The sequence below is a fragment of the Topomyia yanbarensis genome, chromosome 3, assembly GCF_030247195.1.
Source record: "Topomyia yanbarensis strain Yona2022 chromosome 3, ASM3024719v1, whole genome shotgun sequence".
In the NCBI taxonomy this organism is placed as follows: Eukaryota; Metazoa; Arthropoda; class Insecta; order Diptera; family Culicidae; genus Topomyia; species Topomyia yanbarensis.
In genome coordinates this window covers 409,020,560-409,042,782 of record NC_080672.1, presented here as the reverse complement: position 1 = coordinate 409,042,782, position 22,223 = coordinate 409,020,560, and the positions used below count along the sequence as shown (strand labels likewise).

At 37.6% G+C, this 22,223-nt stretch overlaps 1 protein-coding gene across 1 annotated transcript in view; it reads right to left on the bottom strand.

Annotated features, from left to right (window-relative positions):
* LOC131693855 (uncharacterized) overlaps positions 1-22,223 on the bottom strand; it is a 293,967-nt gene that overhangs the window by 238,755 nt on the left and 32,989 nt on the right. The window contains exon 2 of the mRNA XM_058982076.1: positions 11,665-12,523. The gene's annotated coding sequence lies outside the window, so the exon portion shown is untranslated. The remainder of the gene's footprint in view (positions 1-11,664; positions 12,524-22,223) is intronic.

Here is a 22,223-nt window from a genome sequence, read left to right as displayed (position 1 = left end):
AATATAGTGCGCGCGCGTTCAAGATTTATCTTCGTCCGTGACTTATTTCAAAGTGACACCACCGCACCGGACTCGGAGGCTGTTTGCTAAACTGATTTGAATATCGTGCTCGAAATGGGTTTTTGAAAGTCGCTTCCGATATTGGGGTGACTGTATTGTATTGTACGTATTGTATTGAAATGTATGCTTTATGGATGACCAGATTTTTTGTGTCAACGTGGAAATTAAAATTGACTTGTAGGGTGGTTAGTTATGCCAAGTTTGTTGGAATGTTTGAAGCTGTACTGAATTACTAATTTGGTTTGAATAGCTTTCACTTTTGGCATAATTATTGATTTTATTGATCATCCTACGCAATTTATTTAGATCGATGTTTGCAACTCGTCGTGTTTTGTTTCGTCGAATTACATCGTTGAGTCCAGAGCTTTAGTTTGACAAAAGGTCCTTAAAAAGACACAAGCTATAAATTAATTAATAACAAATCGACTAGTTTTCGAAACGCTCAAAACGGACTGTAACAAACGTTAATAAATAACATATTTTTATAATCGCATTTCGAATTAGTAATTTTGGTCGGCAAAACCAATAACAAACGCATTTACGCAACACCACAATGGTTGCGATTTCTCTCACGTGAATTGGCGACTTGCAAAAATCGTGCATGTCGAGCATACCAACTTACACATTTATCGAATTTCCATCATGGTTATTATTTTTGATGAGACCAAGCCTACAGTAATTTGCATGCTACCACCACCGCGTGCCGACTGCCACATTTCTAGAGCGGCCGGCGTTCGCTCGCGCAAATGACAAATTTGTACGCGTATTATCCATAAATCGATCCGACGAGGAGTGACCACGGACAATGAGGTTTCACAATTGTTGAACGTGACTTGCTATGGGTGGCCATACCAGGCCAATTCTAGGTGGTTACGAAGAGAATGGACCAAGATTTTGGACGACCTTGAGTGTTAATTGTGTGCTGCTTTGTATGCAATTCGCTGCATACTGCAATCACACTGGGAGTCTCAAGCTGATGCGGCTTGGTGAGCTGGATTCAGTGGAATTAATAACTCACATACCTAATCGGAATAGCTTTCGTTGAATTTGTCTGTTCAGCAAAAACCTGAAGCAGGTCAAAATTCGAGCAAATGGTTTTGGTTTCGCGAAGCCAAACATGCGAAATGATTCATCGATCACGTTGGGCGATGTTCGTCACAGTACGAATCTACGGAGAACGAGTCCGGTTTGAACCTCCAGTCGATCTGGTCATAAAATTTGATGGCTTTGGTCATGTAGAATGGCAACTGACACCAACTTGCTGACGATAAATCCAAGCTCACACCAGCCTGAAACTATGCAATTTTTAGTTCAAATAAAAAAAGGAAATTATCCGATTTGCACAAGAGAGAACAACACCTACCTTTGAGAAGTTTTTTTTGTGTAAAGTATTCTACTAGTCAGTAGCTGACACGAACTTGCTAGAAACGAGAAATCCAAACTGACCCCAAAATGACCTCAATTAGCTTGGATTTCTCGTCTAACTGACAGCAAGTTTGTATCAGTTATTGACAGTAGAGTGTGAAAAACAAAAAGAAGGATGGGTAATGTCAGAGACACAACCGGAGTGAAGTAGAATACACTTTATTCTGTTAATACAAATCCTACAATTTCAACTATCTTGTGATAGGTTGTATTAAATCAGCTGTTCGGACATTTCTATTCGAAATACCGAAATATCGGTAGACGTACATCGAAATCTAAAATATTCGAACATATTTATCCTTATACGGTAACCATTTAATGAGCATTTAATAAGAGTGAAACAATTTATTAGGAAACAGCAGAGAATCGGATATACTTGTACCGTTATTTCGCTTCCAGTAGAAATACCGAAGTAACTTATTTTAATAAAACCTATGAGAAAATAGTAAAAATTGCAGTATTCGTATTACCAGCCTAAAGTCTATGTCACTTCATTTCGGTAATGTCTCTGACATTAGCTACCCATCTTTCTATTCTAAAACAGAAATTGTTCTATTGTTCTGAAAACCTAATAATTGGCTAACCTAAGGCGATTTAAAGCTACACTTTTGTGAAATCCCGACAGAAAACAAAATTACGTGTTTGTCCAACGAGTTTTCTGTCCCGTTGTTGTAGTGAATTATGCCCCCTTGATGTAGTGAAGTTTACCCTCGCAAAAGTGCGTTTTGCCCTGCCCATTTTTCAAAGTGTAATTTATAATGAAACATGTTTTTTGACATTTTTCAAAGCGTTATGATTGCGATTACAAAGGAAAATGTTGGTTAAATGATAATTATTAAATTCTCCCAATTAATGTTCTATAGCTAAGCTATGATCATTAGACTGCCCAGAAAAGAATGAATGAAAACTCAATCGGCCCACCCCTGAGTCGATTCCTAGTCCCACCAGGAGTTCTTGCACCAAATTTGAAGCAAATCGGACAAATCTAACTACTGGACCAACGTGCCTGAAGTTTGCATGGGGTTTTTCGACAATTTACATGGAGAAAACTCATTAGCTAGCATTTTCACCGCTAGGTGGCACTGTTTGCATCGTATTATAACTGTAAGTGAACATAAGAAAGATAATTTAGTTGTCTACAACTTTGTCGAAGACTGTTAGTAAATCCGGCTTTATTAAAAATTAAACTTTTAGCGAAGTTATGTCTGAGTCAGTTTTTGCATGGGGCCTAGCAGTGCATGGGTGTGTATCAGGACTTGGTTTGGTATGTTTTGGCGAGAAAAATTTAGTTTTTTTTAGTTTAGAATCGAGTACTGATACACAACCATGTATTACTAGGCCCTATGCAAAACTGACTCAGACATCACTTCGCTAAAAGTTTAATAACTTCTTTTAACAAAGCCGGATCGACTAGCAGTCTTCTACAAAGTTGTAGACAATTTTCTTTCTTATTTTCAGTGAGTTAGTGATAATCTGATTGAGTGCCACCTAGTGCCAAATCTGCGAGCTAGTGGGTTTTCTACATGTAAATTGTCGAAAAATCCCATACAAACTTCAGGCACGTTGGTCCGGTAGCTGGACTTGTCCGATTTGCTTCAAACTTGGAGCAAGTACTGCTGGTGGGACTAGAAATCGATTCATGGGTAAGTCGATAAGGGTCATTTTTTCTTGTCACTCTAATGATCGTTTACACCATCGGCGCGTTTTACACCATTTTCCCTAAATAACTTAAACCTTAACTAAGCAGGTTTCTTAGAGTGGAATTTTTGCAATAACAAAGCAATTGTCACGTGTGATAATCAATGCAGTACCATGACATTACTGGTAAAGGAGCTTTTCACTTGTTGAGCCGCGATATTCGCAAACAAAATGAGTAAAATGCACATTGCATAATCTAGCCGTACATTAACTAAGCCGGTCTTAATGTGGATGTAAAAATCCCGTCATGCATCAACCTTATATACAATTAATCTGGTTTACGGATCGTTATTAAACTTTTTTTTAAACATTGATGATGATTTTCCCAGTTTACCCCGAGAACCGAGTATTTGAAATTTCCCCGGGTAGTGTAAAAAAAGCACTATAAACTCGTGAATAAGCTTTACGAAGTAACTCGTATCAAATCATCAATAGAAAATCATAATATCAGCATCCATTAAGCTAACCCCATCTCCTTTACACAACGAAACAACCAGTGCTTATCTAACCATCAATCACACCTACACTACCGCTTGCCAAAAGTACACGCCAATTCACACTTCAATGTATACACCGCAGTGCACTCTGGAACGCACGCCGTGGTGAATTTATCCGTTCTCGCACCTAACGCCACATATAATTTAAAGAGCAAGAGTGCGCGGCTCTCTCGCACCAAACCACCCCATCGCCAATCCATTTATTCTGCTTTTATGTGATGTGTCATCATTGCATCTTTTGTGTATGCATGAAACTAGCACTCCAGTCTACCATTAGAATGAAATGCTATCAATGCCTGCCGGCAGTCATGGGATGTATTACATACCATCGAAGAATGCGAACTGACATGAAACGCAGCAGCTGCTACGCTTACAGCATCAGAACATAAACTAACGATTTTTTTTCTGATGTTCCTTTTTTATATGTGTCGCAGTTCATTCGATGACAAAGGGACAGTCCTGGCAATGCTCGCTACTTGGTCGAATTGTACCGACCAAAATCATGGATCAGATAATTATTGCTTTCATAAAATTCATTATTTCCGTTATTTTTAGTAATTGTACATCCTACGGAATTTGATACAAAATTGTTGTACATATTTCCAATCAAATAGTGCAATAATCTTATTTTTTCATTCAGTACAACGGCAGAAATTTTTGAAACGGGATCTCTATATTGAAACGTTAGAAATATTCTACTTCAAAAATAACAAATCTTCTAAGTTAGTTTATACTGATTGTCAATAGCCCGAACGCTCTTTTCTACCGAATGGCATGGTCCGTTTGACCGAATTCCGATTGGCCGAATGCTGAATAGTCGAATACTTTTTGTCAAAATAAGTAATCAGGCCGAATGCTATTCTATTTGCCTGAATAACCATAATAGAGATATCTATAGAAAAAGAACTAATTAATAGCGAATGTGAATTTTTGTCTTAAATTGAATGCTGGTTCTTTATTCTTGTATTTAACCTATTTGTATTTATTAGTTGTGTTCTGTGGATATTTTCCTTCTTTTTAACATGAACTATTTCCTCTACATATGACCTGCGTTAAGCCAAACCGAAGAGAGCGCGATAATTTTTTCCTGTTATTTTCAATGTCAAAATTCATTTTTCGATAATTGACCATTATCATATGAAGTTTAAGGATACTTATTTACTTTCCATTACTAGTTGAGTTCTCAGAAATAAATTTAGGTAGCTATTTCTGTTGCTACATTGGATGCGATAGCAATTCTAAGGCAGGGACCTCCAAATGGCACTTGGTCCTCTATAGCTTGAATGTTGCAACAATTTACTTATATTGCGTAGAGTTCAAAAAAGTCCGATTTCAGTTTTGAGAGAGAAAATAGATTTGAGGCATTGGTAGACGACATGTCAGCAAATTTTTGAAGATTGCTACGCAAATATTTTAGCTGAACATACTAAGTCTCATTTTCACATACGTTAGAACTTAAATCATGTTATGGTTGACTTCCAAAAATCTTTAGTTAAATATTTTTTCAAAAATGTTTTCCATCATTTAGACATTTTAATCGTCCGAATACATAACTTTCATCAACGCATATTTTTGTCATCTTTTAACGTTAGTAACATTCATTGTACTCAATGGAATTACGCAACGTTTGTACAAAATGTACTAAATGTACGGAGAAATCTATACTAGGCTGGCAGTTGTTTTTTGCGATGATGAAATTTTGTCCATTGGCGGTCGAAAAATGAATCACGGCATGAAAAAACGTTGACCCAGATTTGAGTGAAATTGGACATATTAACACGTCCCTGTCAAAAAATTTTGAAACTTGGCAAAGTTCGAGCACATGATGCAAGGTTTCAAACAGATACTTTTCAGATTCATTGAAAGAAAGTTTTTAAAAATATTTTTTCACAGAAGCCTTTAGATTTCGGGTTTTTCGATTGATTTTTTTTGTTTCATTTACATAATTTTTTTTTGAAACTTTTCATAGTGTGCTCGAGCTCTACCAAGTTTCAAAATTTTTCGATCACTTTCAAAAAAGTTCAATCGCTGTGGGGCATATGTTAGTGTGGTCCAATTTCGCTCAAATTCTGCTCATTTTTTTTTTTGATACCTTAATTCAAATGGACATGCGCAAAATTCCAACGTCGCAAAAATAAGTGCCACCCTAATGCGCATCAATTTAGTATTAAACTTTGAAGTATGTATGACAGAACAAATAGATTTTCAGAAAATTCTTCAAAAGCGATAGTGAAAAAACAAAATGTCGCCGCTTATTTCAGGTAGAACCGTCGATATCGAGTGCCTTAGAGACACGATCAAATAGTGGAAGGTTATAGTTATATAAGCCCCGCAGAGGGGCCATCCATAAATGACGTAGCATTTTTTGAATGACTTTTAACACCCCCTTCCCCATCGTAGCATTTCGTCTCAAACCTCTAAATCCCCCCTCTGGTAATCACGTAGCTTGCCGGTAACCCTCTCCCCCTTGTTCCCCGTAAAAAATAAAAATCGATGTTAGTTAGATGAAACGGGTAAGATTGTCGTGACATCAGGTTAACCCCTATTCTCCTTTTAAAAAGTTACGTAGCATGACATGACCCCCTACCCCCTAGTCGTCACACATCATCACAAAATACAAAACTCCCCCCTCCCCCATGTAATGCTACGTCATTTATGGATGGTCCCAGATTCATTTTGCACCATTCATTGGTTGCTGAGCGAACGAGCAACATGTGGACTCTAAGAAGCAGCAGCGTGGCAGCAAGAAGAAGTCAGTCTCAATTCTAGTTGCGCATGTATATTGGTGCTTTGTTCATCGAACGAGAAGCATGTGAATCAGCGTTACAATAAAAAATATGATTTGCATTGCCCCACCTCTGAGACGTTTAATAGTTCCACCAGAAGCTTCTTCTCCTAATTTGATTTAGCTACCGGACTAACGTGCTTGAGATTTATATGAGATTTTTCAACAATTTACATGGAAAAAACACCTGTTCGGCCAAATGGCCTGTTCGGCCAAATGGCCTGTTCGGCCAAATGGCCTGTTCGGTCAAATGGCCTGTTCGGCCAAATGGCCTGTTCGGCCAAATGGCCTGTTCGGCCAAATGGCCTGTTCGGCCAAATGGCCTGTTCGGCCAAATGGCCTGTTCGGCCAAATGGCCTGTTCGGCCAAATGGCCTGTTCGGCCAAATGGCCTGTTCGGCCAAATGGCCTGTTCGGCCAAATGGCCTGTTCGGCCAAATGGCCTGTTCGGCCAAATGGCCTGTTCGGCCAAATGGCCCGTTCGGCCAAATGGCCCGTTCGGCCAAATGGCCCGTTCGGCCAAATGGCCCGTTCGGCCAAATGGCCCGTTCGGCCAAATGGCCCGTTCGGCCAAATGGCCCGTTCGGCCAAATGGCCCGTTCGGCCAAATGGCCCGTTCGGCCAAATGGCCCGTTCGGCCAAATGGCCCGTTCGGCCAAATGGCCCGTTCGGCCAAATGGCCCGTTCGGCCAAATGGCCCGTTCGGCCAAATGGCCCGTTCGGCCAAATGGCCCGTTCGGCCAAATGGCCCGTTCGGCCAAATGGCCCGTTCGGCCAAATGGCCCGTTCGGCCAAATGGCCCGTTCGGCCAAATGGCCCGTTCGGCCAAATGGCCCGTTCGGCCAAATGGCCCGTTCGGCCAAATGGCCCGTTCGGCCAAATGGCCCGTTCGGCCAAATGGCCCGTTCGGCCAAATGGCCCGTTCGGCCAAATGGCCCGTTCGGCCAAATGGCCCGTTCGGCCAAATGGCCCGTTCGGCCAAATGGCCCGTTCGGCCAAATGGCCCGTTCGGCCAAATGGCCCGTTCGGCCAAATGGCCCGTTCGGCCAAATGGCCCGTTCGGCCAAATGGCCTGTTCTGCTAAACAGCATTCTGGTAAATGGCTGTCGTTTAGTTGACATGAAATCGATTTTATGGTCAGGAGACGGCGCCATGTTATAAAAGGAGAAAAAAAAGCTAAATGGACAAAACATTAGAAAATAATAACCATAACGGCATAGCTGTGCAGTACGTATGAGGGAAGGACCTTTTTGTACCACAAAGGGCACGAAACTTTTCTTATACTGTGTCACGGCAACAGGAAAATTTCGTATTTTCTATTCTATTTTTTTCCTTCATAACACGACTCGTTGCTTGAAGTTCACTTTTATTTATAAACATGAAGATAAAAATGCTGAATCTTGTGCACGCAATTTGCCAGTACGCACGGGCATTGTTTCTGCGGCGGTAAACCATTTGCAGCATCACATACTACAACCTAGAAACCAACCCATCCTCCGTGGTTGGTTCTATGAATTCAGTCATAGCGGGCTAAAGCTAAAGTAGCTGGTTAGGCAGTAGTTGGTGGTTTGTTTGAAGAAGTTGATATTGTGTATTGGTTAAATGCAGATTTATATATTTTCATCTTGACTATTACCTTCAACCCTCCCGCAATTTGACGTTTAACCTAAGTTGCATGAAACCACCGTGTTTCGAATGATGTCGCCACCATAGAACGCCGTCCACAAATTGCGATACTGTAAACTCTTATACGAGAAAATAATTCCGTGACGTCTTTTACGAACTGGTTTTCTTTATTTACATTCGGAAGCGGGAATCAAGATGATCATTTCAAAACAGCGTAATAATTTAATATAAATACAAACAAGTTAATTCGTCATTTTGGAGTTTCATAAAAGGATTACAAATTGTAAAATGTAAAATGTATGATTTGATTTGAGTGCGCTTCTAGTGTGAATTTTTTTCTTCTCCCGTCGCCCTTGAAATATCTTTCGCATAAGACAATTCTCGAAAGTTTGTCGTTAATCTTAAATACATTTAGTTTTGTGATTATCATTCTTCACTTCGCATTTAACAAAGGCGGAATTGACTTCGATTGTTTATTTCTGACAGCATGCGGTGCAAAGGTTTCTACAAAATTTAGAAGTGATGAGAGCTCATTTTCTATCGGAGACAGTCCAGTATCATTGTGTGTGTTGTTTACATTGCAATGCAAATATTACTACCTAATATCTTAAAACTAAATGAAGATGCTCACTAACTAGCATAAGCGCCGCTTATTTGTATGCTGATGATTCCAAAAAATCATGAATCATTTAAAAATAATGCATCGGAATAAAGATGCATTACTTTTATAACAACACCAAACCCAAAAAGTCTTCAAAAATGAATTATCGGAAGTAAAAAAAATTTAACAAGAAAATTTTCACTGTGAACATGTTTACGCCTTTTTTTAGAAATTGCTCTTGAATAAAGATTGATCCGCCATTTTAGACCCACAGACCCAAAAAAAGTGGTTTCAACGATTTGTATAGGAGCTGTCAAGTTGTTCCCCCTCTGATTACATTTCACCACTAACAGTTATAAGTGTAAGCTCCAGCACTGAAGTTGTTGCAATTAGTCTGATTGGATAACGATGGAGCAGTGCTGCCAGGAACAGTTAATGTTGACAACAAAAAATAATATTTTGATTTATCTTCGTTATTTTACAATATTATTGAGAATTGTCTTTAACTACGTTTTTCAAGCAAATAGATATTCTAGAAGAATTGTATTGGACATTGCAAAGAAAATTTAGTACTTTCTAGCACTGCAAGAGAAGCACCTATCTTTATGAAAGAAGGTCTTTCGTAGTTCTTGATCCTACCATTTTAAAGAAAAACCTATTTTAATCCACCTAGCGGTGCAATTGTGCCTTTCTCAATCATGAATTACGAGAATGTGTGCGTTGTTTATATTCATTAAAAACTTTTAAATGCATATATTACATTTTATTATTATACATCACATGACAACTATATACAGAAAAATAAATCATTATTCGAGTTCTAAAATTTTGAAAAAGAAAAAACAGCCACGGTAATATTGAACTGAAAAAAGGTGCGAAATCGGCAAAGTCCCAAAAAGTCGATTTTTATAAAAAAAAAAATTTCGAGATAACATAAAATCTCGACGTTTCATGCATTTTAAAGATGTTTGGCATCAAAAATACGAATTCGATTTCTGAAATTTCATGGGGTCCCCCCTTTGGAAAAAAATTTGAGTTCCGGCTTATATGGGAATTTCATATGTGACCGGACGATTTAGTCTATATTTCCGGACCCATATAAGCGATCCGTACGAAATTTTACTGACATTTGTGGGGATATTATAGCTATCATTTGGGACTAAGTTTGTGAAAATCGGCCCAACCATTTCAGGGAAACTGATGTGAGTTCGTAAATTTTGAAAGATGGCCGCTTTTCCCGGGCACTTCCGGAACCGTCTATGGTGGTCAATGTAGTCAACGAAAGTTTGTTTGGCCGTCGGTGACCTAGAACTGCAAAGTTAAGTTATTTGAGAGACATTTTAGCGAAATTTTTACCTTTTTTGCTTCCATCGGAGTATCGGTTTGAATCACAATTTGCTATGTGATCGCACGCCACAACCAGTAACTCCGGAACCGGAAGTCGGTTGGGGATAAAATTTAATAGCCATTTACGGGGACGCAACATCTTTCATTTGAGACTAAGTTTGGTTGATTCGGTCTAGCCATCTCCGAGAAACCGATGTGACTGTTAGTCTGAATTTGGATACTTCCGCCGGGGCTTCCGGAACCGATGATGGTGGCCAATGTGACCAAAGAGACTTTGAATGGCTGTTAATGACCTAGTACTACAAATCGAAGCAGTTGTGGTCACATTTTGGAAAAATTTTCACCATTATACATTCATTGCAGAATTTCTTAAAATCGACATTTTCTGCGTGATCGTACTCATCACCCTGTAATTCCGGAACCGGAAGTCGGATCCATTAGAAATTCAATAGCAGCCTATGGGAACGTTGCACCTTTCATTTGGGACTAAGTTTGTCAAAATCGGTTCATCCATCTCTGAGAAAAGTGAGTGAGATTGTGTTCGCGTACACACACACAGACGCACATACACACACATACATACACACACATACATACACACACAGACATTTGCCGAACTCGACGATCTGAATCGAATGGTATATGTCACTCGGCCCTCCGTTAAAAAATCGGTTTTCAGAGCAATTGCAATACCTTTCTATTGAGAAAGGCAAAAATGTTTTGGAACCCTAGAATCACTAAAAAAGGGTTATTATCATTGTTGAATGTCATTTTAGATTGCAGATTTCAGATTGTGGGATGGTAGAAAAGTTTGACGTAATTTAAGGTTCAACTATAATCAGAATATATGGCTAAATTTGTTTCAATTTTATATTAGTTTTAAACTCAAAATCATTTCAAACAAAATTTGACCAACAAAACTGATTCTCATTGAATAAAGTTATTATGTATTACGAATTGTACAATGTTCATTTTAAAATTGAAATTTCAGATCCCTTCCTGGAGATCGTATAATTCAAATTCGTGAAATTGCAGATTTGTGTCTCCCAAAATAAATTTCAGATGCTATCTCTAATCGAAAGGTAGGACGTGAAAATCATACACTGGTTTATCCTATTCAACCCGAAACGAATACACATGCATGAAGGACGCAATTTACCACGACGAAAACATTGAAAGCAAAAGTGTTCGTACTGAAATGAAGTGGGTATACAGAATGCAAAACACCAATTCACGATCGTAAAAACTCTTATCATAACACCACCACCGACCCGCGGCAATTCCGGTCCACGCTTTGTAAAACCCTCGGCACCTTCACAACTGACTCACGTTCGGGAGGTGTTGACTTTGTTTTGATTGCTTCTTACAGTGCGGTAAGCAACGTCAAGTATGTTTTTTGAACCATTGAAACTTGTTTCGGTGGCATGGATCAGTAGACGGTCCTTTGTTAATGTGCTGAAATTGTTTTACCGGTTAAAAAGAGACCGTCGAGGTATTAAATGGGCCCGGTTTTTTGAGTGTCATAGAGTAAGATTGACCCAAGGCTGCCACCGCAGCAGCACATCGCTTAACCCATTCTTGACCTTAGTAAACCTAGTAATATAGCTAAGTACTGGATTCACTTACCTCATGATGTTACAGTTGAAAATGACTTCGTCTGCAAAACACTGTTCAGTTGATTGATATATGATGCCCGACTGCAGAATTCACCAGAAAGCGGCTAACCCAATTGTCGAGCTTCCTCCTCGTTACACGCTTCCTCGTCAGGTTCGAGATTATCGAAACAAAATCTCGCGTCAATCTTAAAAGGCTCACTCGCCAAAACACTTTTGCACACTTCCACTGGCCAGAAAGGTTGAAGCAAAAAGCACCACAAGTTTCCAACCGTAGTCATTCATTCAAATCACGCACTGACACACCTTGAATCCAGCATCCTTCCACTTAATTTTTGTGCCGTTTACGATTTTACGAAATCGTTTGTTTCTCTGGGCAACTAAGCGACGAACTTTATGCAGACTTTCAACTCGATTCGCGACGCAGTTGTTTCCCTGTTGGTCGTGTAATAACTGTACATACCTATCTCTATCTTTAACACTGGCGGATGTCTCTCAATTGATATTTTCACCTTTGCTCGCACAATTTACACCTACGTACGTAACACACTGATGTTTGATTGGCCGAAAACGGGGGAAGGCTACAAAAAACGTTCTCGCCAGCAGTCGACCCAAATCAACTTCCATCCACACAACAGAAACTGTGAGTAGTTTTTTTTCCTGATTGAGCCGTTTTCTGCTTTGCGAGATTATAATCACTTCGCTGGGGGGCTATAAAATATACACAATGTCAGGGGAGTAGGTACTTTAAAAAAACTATTCAGTTTCAACAGCATTTAATGAAGCGTCTGTCCTGGATTTCGCTTAATTTTGTTTTAATTGATGTGGTTGCGGTTTTTTTACAGTTTGGTAAAAGAACTAGAACGTCATACCTGAAAGTAACAGAAGAAAAACAAATCATTAATTTATTTGATTTGATGGTCAAACTCTTGAAGTGAATCTATGATTGAAAAATGTAATCTGAAGACATAGTTTTGAAAATGGCTGATATAATCAACTAGTAAAAAATAAGTTATCTGTTTGTGATATTTTCTTCTTTTTATGGGCTAACCGAGCAATGACGCACCCATCCCCAGATTCGCTTGATCCGGTGCCACCAAACCGGTGTAAGATTCTCACAATTCAAATTGCTCATTTTACAAACAAATGATTTCACTTTCTACGACATTACCTCCGCCGTATGATTTTTCAACTGAAAACAAAAGTTTGCCAGTGATACTGGTGTATGCAAACCGGCTCCGGTGCAGTTTTCCCTCCAATAAGTAGTCATTCCGTGTAGTCGAAAAAAAATAAACATGCCTCCAAAAGACGCGGCCCACGAAAATCAACGCTTCGAATGTGAGCCGTGAGAAAACAACCCGTTTTTCTCACCGCACCGCGGACTGGACGGAGACTGAGCCACGAACACGAACAAGTTTGCCGCCGGTTCAAACGAAAAAAAAAAAATAAATAAAATACTATTCATTTGTCACTTCAATCCGATGATGCGATGTTGATTCTCCGTCGTGAAAATTTTCGGAACAAACTTAACCGGTTGCCAAGCGGAAAGAGGAAAACGGTGCGGGAAAGTCATTGTGGGTCGATGACTCTCTGTTTCATCTTTCGAGCTTTTCAGGCAGTGTCGTGATTAAATTGTTTTCTCTTCCGAAAAACATGGCAGAGGTTTTGACAAAACATGACCACTGTTACCTTAGAAAAAGGGTGTACGGAATCAAATTGCATAAAAGAAAATTCACCCATTCAACTGATCGCTTTCAAGGAATAACATATAACATATTATTAAACTTTTTTTTCATGTTCGTTTTACTTAATTTCAAGGTTTAGGTGCAAAAGGTTGAATGGATAAAAGATCGAAAAGGACCAAAGGAAGAAAAGGACAAAAGGTCGAAACGACAACAAATCGAAAGGTACAAAAGGTCGAAAGACAAATGGTCGAAGTGACAAAAGGTCGAAAACAACTAAAGGTTGAAATTCAAAAGGTCGGCGGAACAAAAATCCGAACACAACAAACGTTCGAGAAAACAAAAGAAATTTTGAAAAATTAGAGTAGTAAACAAAAGCAAAGGAGTGAGGTGGGCTCGTAACTGTATCTTAAAATGAAAATTAATTTCAAGTTTAAAATGCCAGAGAAAAATGATATATTAAAAATCAAAAGTAATAGTTTACAAATATAATATTATGAAACAAAATTTTGATTCTAACTGATATCTTCCTTCTTTATAGCAGGAGCTGTTCCTAAAAAGATTATTGGCCACCTGAAAATTAATTCTTTTATCAGGTATATTTTTCAATTTGCGGTACAGTAGTAACAAGCGAGACGACCGTTTTGAAGACTTTTTTTAAAGGTGACTTTTTCTACGAGTTTACAATGTTTTAATATATGGATCGTCTATTGCAGTGATTCGCAAACTGGGGTCCGCGGACCCTTAGGGGGCCGTGAAGTCGTTGCAGGGGGTCCGCGAAGAAAAATATATTTTCCGAGTGCATATTGAAATTTCAAGTCTTGTTTCCTAATAAACTGAAAATAACATATTGATAGCATACAAAATCGATGTTTATCCGCTGGGGTCCGCAGCAACCCAGGGTGATTTCTAAGGGGTCCGTAGTACGAAAAAGGTTTAGAAACACTGGTCTATTTCAATGAAAATAGAAATAGAAAATTGTATTTGTAGAAATGTTAAATTCAAGATCATGCTTTTCTGAATAATTGGGAAGAATCAATGGAACTTTAGTAAAAGGAAGCATCTGGTGTAGTGAGTAAAAAACTCGACTTTTTTATCCGCTTAATTGTTAGTATTGAACCCCTAGCTCCCGCTATATTGGTGGCCCAGCTGAACTTCTTTTGTTTAAAACAGCCATGTATTCTTCGCGGGTATTTGCTGTAACATATGCAGATTTCAATACATCGACAACTTTAATAGCGATTTTCTCGAAACCGCATTTTCAAATTGGCGGACACGATAACTGAAAAACTATTCAACGAACTGACTTGATATTTTTATGAGAATGCATAATATGTGTAGCCAGTTAATGAACCACGGGAAACAGAATAAAAAAATTTCTCCCCCTTATTGTGAAGAAAAGTGGACAAATTTTGCATTAAAATGGGAGATTTTTATGACATCACTTTCCGAAATTCAAACTTTTTTCTATTTTTTGTTTTATCGAGTAATTCAAGGTCTAAGCTTTATATATCTTACTGAATTTTCCGATTCAGACAATTTCATTAACCCCTTCATGCCCATGTTGTTTGTGGACAACAACGTTTTTAAACAACTATAACTTTTGATTGAGGCAAGATTTGTTCACAAAAACAAGTAAGGCTAATAAATCTGACTAATACCTTTCATTTGAGTATTAACAGTTACAAAGATCTGCTCTAGAACTGAAGTTATTGCAATTAGTCTGATTGAATTCCGATGAAGCAGTGCTGTCAGGAACAGTTTACGTTGACGACGAAAAATGAATTTTTCATAAATCTTCGTTATATTGCAATACTATTGAAATTTGATAAAACTTATCAATTTAGACTGTCTTTGGCTACGTTTTCCATGCAATTGGACTACTCTAAGTATTCTAGGAGAATTGTATTGAGCAGTGGAAGGTAAAAATTGAGCAGATTGTAGCACTGCCAGGAAAGCACTATCTTTATGAAAAAAGGCTTTTCGTGTTTCTTGACCCCATCGTTTTCAAGAAAAAATAGTTTTGAATCCTCTCATGCACTAGAAAAAAGTTGGGCATGAAAGGGTTAAGAGTCATTATGTCCGCCGTGGCGCTCCTCGATGTGGAAATGGTTGAACGTCTATTCTTGGTACACTCGTATGTGTGGCTCTGCGTGACTGAAAAATACTTTTGTTTCGTACATAACGAATGTATAAATACATTACACAAGAGGTCCAATGTTGCCTTATCTTTAAAATTGTTAAACGAAATTATTTTCGGTTTGAGCACTTTACACCAGACGCCCCTCTTAATTAATTAATTCCTGATTTTTTCTTTCCGTTTTATCAGTCATTTTCTTTGCTTATTTTCATTTTGATTTATTTGTTTTTCCATTATTTTCTTTAATTTTACGTGTGTTTCTTATTTCTAGTTCCATATTTATCCATATAGCTTGCTTTGTCATTTATTTTTCTGTTCACTATTTTCTATGTGTTTTGTTTTTTATTTCTATTTTTTCCATTCATTGTTTTTGTTACAGTCTTTAAAAATATTCAGTTATTTAAATTTTTCTATTTTTTCTAGTTCCATTTTGGTTTTTCTTTTGATTTAAAAAAAATCCTTTTCTGTGAACTTATTTTACTATTCATTTAATAAGTTTTGTTTCCCATTTTTCTAATTTTTCATTTTTTCGGTATGTTCTTATATTCTTTGTTTCTATTTTTTCCAAACAATACTATTTAAATTTTTCCACTTTTTCACGTTTCCATTTGTCTATTTTTTACATTTTCATTCAATCTATCCATATTTCTCTTATTTCGTCTCCTTTTTATTCCAATTTACAATATTTTTCGCACAATTGTTGCTTTTTTTCAAGCATTTTATTACCATTTTTTTAAAAACTCTCATTACGGTAATTTTTTAAATTATATTTTGTTTTTATTAATTCACATTCATTTCTCTAATTTAATACATTTCTACAATCGCTATGAAAAACAAGTCTAGCTTCTACATTTCAAGTATTTTTTTTTGTTTTGATTGGAGAGGTTTTACCCAACGGGTCATACGTCTCTCTATATGGGATATAAAGATCTTTTTAGAAAAATCTCTGATTTTATGTGCGGGGTTCTGAATTGAACCCATGTGAGCTGCGTGCAAGCAGCCGGTTTACTAACTACAATTATTTTAGTTTCCCTTGAAAAATGTCGCCAAACACGGTCGAAACGTCGGGCAGTTTTAAAAACATTTCGTTTGCTCAATTGCTACATTGACTTAGGAAGCCGTAAACATTCACAGAAATTTCAGTTCCAGTCGATGTAATACTTAAAATAACCTCAATATGGCTCACATACGTTGTGTACTTTCCTAAACATTATTATTATTATCGATTCGTTGATTTTTTAGTTATATCCTTTCGTTTCATATCACTCATTCGTTATTTTTGTCCTTTATGTTTTATTGTTCTGTTTATTTTTCCAACATTGTCCGTTTATTATATTTTTTTCATTGCTCAAGTTTTTTTTTGTTTCTTGAATTTTTGTAGTTAGCTTTGTGTGTCTTTTTCAATTTTATGAGCTTGTTGTGGATTTTCTCAATTATTCATTTTCTATTGTATATGTATCCACTAGGGTGGGACAAAAAATAGATTCCAGCTCCGAGCAACTTTTTAGGTACCATTTGGGTCCTATACCAACTGTGCAAATTCTTAGCTCGATCGGTGAAACTATATTTTTGCGCCCACTGTTTAAAGTTTACATGGGATTTTGTATGGGAAAGTTAACTTTTACAAAATAATTCCTCCAGGAGTCGCCCATTACTTCCTAAAAATAAATCGTTATGTGGCTTGTTTAGGAGATTTAACAAAGAAAAAAAGTCTCGAAAACCACGAAACGATCTGATGCTTGCGAAAATAGTTATTAAGCAGAAACCGATCGATGTTCTGACGATTGATAAAATATTCATTTGTTCTAGCGCCACTGTTGTTGGTTGTCCCATTATACGCAATTTTGTTTTAATTCTCTCTTAACGTATCTAAATCGTTTATCTATACTATTTGGCCACTTCGCAAGGTTTTGAGGGTTAAATTGAGGCTTCTTTTGTACATAATAAGAGAAAGTTAAAAAATTTGTATATGATAAAATCGTCAGAAGCAGTGATGCTATGAGAAGTGAAATTTTCATCAATCTTTAGGGCATCAAACGGTTTTTGTTTAATAAATTTTTCCACAAGCATCAGATCGTTTTGCAGTCTTTTAGACTTTGTTTCCTTGACAAATTTCCTATAAAAATCAGACATCTGTTTATTTTTAGGAGATAACGGGCGACTCTTGGAAGAATTAATTTGCAAAAGACAATTTTCCCATACGAAATCCCATGTAAACTTTAAACCGTGGGCGCAAAAATATAGTTTCACCGATCAAGTTAAAAATTTGCAGAGTTGATCTGGGAGCTAAATGGGACCCAAAAAGTTACTCGGAGCCAAATTTTATTTTTTTCATATAACCATGTCCCACTCTAGTATCCACGTTTTGCTAGTTTTGTTATATTTTTTTTTTCAAAATTTTGACTGATTCCATTGTTTTGATGTTTCCAATTTTCCATTGCTCTTATTTTAGAAAAAGCCTTCTAATGTTTGAATTGCTATGCTTTTGACTGATTTCTTCCCAATCTTGGGGAGTGAGGGGAAGGATCCCTGATAAAATCCAAAATGCCTATTTAAGGCAAAAAAGATTGTCTTGACTAAGGTTAACGATTTTACGAGTGATGGCAAAACCTTTCTATATGAGAGGCAAAAAGTAAGTATTATTTCACGCATATGGGAAATTCCTATGTGACCGCACTGCTCATACAGTAATTCCGGAACCTGATGTCGGATCAGAATTAAATTCCATAGCAACCTTCAGTTTTCAGAGTGATTGCATAGTCTTTTTATAGGAGAAAGGCAAAAACCTTCAATATAAAATCCGTGAAAAAATAGTCTGATTCTGACAAAACTTTTCTTTATCCGTTTTTAGATCTTTAATGTAACATTAAACGAATTTTCCTGCGTACGCATTATTCATTTTTAACCGCTTATATACTGGAGGTTTATGCTTGCCAACTTTTTCTGGTGAGAACTTTTTAAGCTATTATTTTGCTGAAGGATCGCAGTCCGATTTTTGCGCTTGATATTTATATCCGATTTTTAATCCTAATGTATTTGGTGTGAGTTTTACGTCGTATATACTGTTATACGCAATCCATAATACCTTGTACAGTCATTTCCGCTCCATCATGGTCGAATGGATATCGTTATTCATAGCAGTGAGGATTATTTTGTGTGTGCTTATACTGGAGCTGCATAGCTGGTTCTCGAAAGGGTTCTCTGTCAGAATCACTCACTCCACTGTTGCGGGCGGAACGGGAAATGTCACCCACAAAAACATTGCTTAAGACTAATTGCAGCGGGCCGTGATTCTGATTGTGAAATTGTAAGTACGGTTCATATTTGCGGGCGCAGAGATTTCACGACCGCCGCGTGGGAACAAGCGTTTATATGTTCACGCTTGAGACCGCGTTGATCAGAGTATAAGTGCTATAATGTTCACTTAATCATCGGATCGTTTTTGTTTTTTTTTGCGAAATCTTGGGCGTGGATGATCGCGATTGCATGTTCGCCTTCATGTATCATTGCGAAGAGCTCGAGCGATTGTATGTAGCAGTGTTCGATCACGTGGGCTTTTGTATGTCGCGTGTGCTTCGCGTGACTAAATTTGATTTTATAACCATATGTCCATTCGCATATTCGCGTATACTCTTGAATGAACACGCGGACCGTGAATGAGATGCTTAATTTTCAGTGTATGGTTCAGATATTAGCAGAGAGTTCCCCCATATCACTAGAGTAGCCGGTCATGTCGCCATGGAACTTGTTGCGACATTTTTTATTGTCCCGGCTGAAAGCATAAGTCTATGCTGCTAGGACCGAGGGTAGTGGATTCCGGACGTGACCGATTCATGATCGCCTGTGAGTAAGAGTGAGTTAATACTTTAGGCCACGTTTGAAAATTTTAAGTGCTGAAACTTTCACTTAATTATCAGGGTGTTTTAATGTTAGTGAGATTGTAGGCGTAAGTAGGTGTGGATGATTGGCATCTTTACGCAGAATTATATATGTAGGGAGCGCTACATACCTGGGGTGGATGCTTTGCGAATAAACTGTCAGATCAGTAGCAAATCTCTAAAAGTTTACGTAATTTTTGCATTTTTAAGAAAATTGGCCTTAGTTGTATAAAAAATGAAAGTGAAGTGGAAGAAAACTAATTTCCTTCAAGATGGAAATAGATTTATTATGCAAAACAGGGATAATATAGCATATTTTTCAATTTTTCTTTCTGAACCGGTATAAAACCACTTCGTACAAAGTTGTGTATGTTCGAAATGAGAGCTAATTCTTGCCAAAAGTGAATTTATACTGGTTATGCTTTGATTGATTGTTTAAATATACTTAACTTGGGCGGTTGTGCTTTGCAGCAAAATGCCAATTGCAATTGCATGTTAGCGTGTTGTGTTATCGTGAAGGACACGAGCGTTTGTACGTTTGGAATGAGGAAGATTATCATTTTAGGCTGTTGAGAACTAATGCAATCGAAACATTTGAATGAGCTCCTATTCTTGCGGGGCATCACGCTTAACTACCCGAGCAGAGTCTGACAACAAATTGAAAACTTAACTTGATGTTGTGATGTTCGGCAAATGATTACTCAGGTTGTTGTCGTTTTGGTCGTTTCGACGGTTAAAAGATCAAAATGGAGAGCAGCAAATTTGCCCTATGACATCAAACAGAAAACTAATTCTGCTATCAGTGAGAATAAATTGAAAGCTCATTGAGATGTTTAAAATTTTTTTGGTAGCAAAATATGTATTCACTTTGATGTTTCACCAAAGAAATATAAACATAGAAAATTCTTCTAAGAAACAAGGACAGCAAAATGAGATCAAAATTTGATGTCAAATTTGAAAAATCTAAAGCTGATAGCAAAATAAGATTTCAATTTGATGCTATTATCAAAATATGATTTCTACTTGTTGTAATTTTGATGTTCAACTTTGCTCGGGTTGGGGTTTGCTCAGGAACACAAATTTTGTCTCCGATTTTTGGAGCTATCGTCCTATCATTAAGTTAGTGTCGGATATTGATGAAACGAAGATGAAACGCAAATTCCGCAACTAATATAACATTGGGAAGTTTAGCCACGCAGAAAACTTCATTGCAAAGAACAATATGTAACACTAAGTCGAACATGACAACATTATAATACAGTTCCCTGTTTACATCGATGACGTTGAATTCAAAGTACGTTAACAATCTTAACCCCGCACCAAATCAGACCACATTAAAAATTCATATTGGAATATGGAGAAGTGGCACCCGTTACGAGCGATACTTGGAGAAACCTTTTCAACGGCGTTTGTGTGATTGGTATGAGGTTGACCAAACCTATCTCTTTCTATTTGTCTTTTAGCCAACATTAACATTAACTAAGTAAATAATGTTGGGCCCCAACTCAGGTCAGATTCCTTCGTGCCAGTTCCAGAAGAAAAACCTACTAGAAGCAATTAAAACAAACAGCCTTTGACATACGCTGCTAGACACAAACAAAAGGCCACCCAATAACTGATGCATTTTGTATGTCGAAACCTACTGCCAGTTTCAACTGAGCAGAAACAATGATTGCACCCAGTGCCTCCAAAGCAACAACCAACAACACCAATAAAGAAGCAAACGTCGATAACATAGTGACAGATAGTATCGTTATAGAGCAAGGAGCCGTCGTTCGTCTTTTCGCAACCTGTTGTGGCAATCACTGACAAAATATTCTATCAAAGGGGGGTTCCCTGCTTAACAGAACGCGGAAGAGTAGCGTATAAGTAATGTTGAGGGGTGTATGTCTCGAAAATTATTACAGCCATGAGATCATCCAACCACCTGATTTTTTTCATTTATCATCATGATCAGGTAGTTAATCTGTTTTCGCGCTTTTCCTTCAATTCTCGAATATCATTTTACACTTCCTCTAGCGTGCTAATTCATAATTCTTAAGCTTTATTCTGTTGATCTACATTTGTCATCCAACTCAAAGTGCTCCACTCCTATATAATCGGTCAACAGGTGAGCACCCCGGTCGTTGATTGTTATCGATGCCAGGTATTTTTCTTCTGTATGATCATCTTTTTCAGCTGCTTTCAGCTCACTACACTGTTTCGACATATCATCGCTGTTGTGCTATCTTTTGACAAACGCCATTTTGGGGTAAACTGAGTTGGATATGCCATATTACTAAATTTTAATTTAGAAATTTTAAACGGCTGTTCGCAGTCCTTAGTGGATTAAAACGACTTGTTTGTTTTTTAATCCAAAATATTTAAAAACAAACAAGTCGTTTTAATCCACTGCTGTCGTTTTAAGGACTGCAAAAACCGTTTAGAATTTTCTAGATAACAATTATAATTATCAGTCTATTTTCAACCATCAAAGGCATCGGTCACGATACTCAGTGTGCTCCTGCTTCTGATTGAGCCAGTGCAAAGCGAACGAAATAAAAACAGTTACTTGTGCGCATTGCCTGAAGAACAAAAGATACCGTTATATGTATTTATTCTTGCGTGATCTATCAAGATGACTGAGCCTCATCAACAAAACGTGATTATTCGGTCTATCTGAAGTCACCTTCATACAGCTTGAGCACGTCAGGCATGCGGTACTGATAACCTTCAACAAATTCGCCCAGGCGAAAAGATTCATTTCGCAGAACAACTTAAAACACGTGCTTCTTTGTGACAACGTTGAAATCAAGATCCCTATATACATGGATGGATCCCTATATACTGGAAATATTGAAGTTAAATTACACGATTTATCTCCATTTACTTG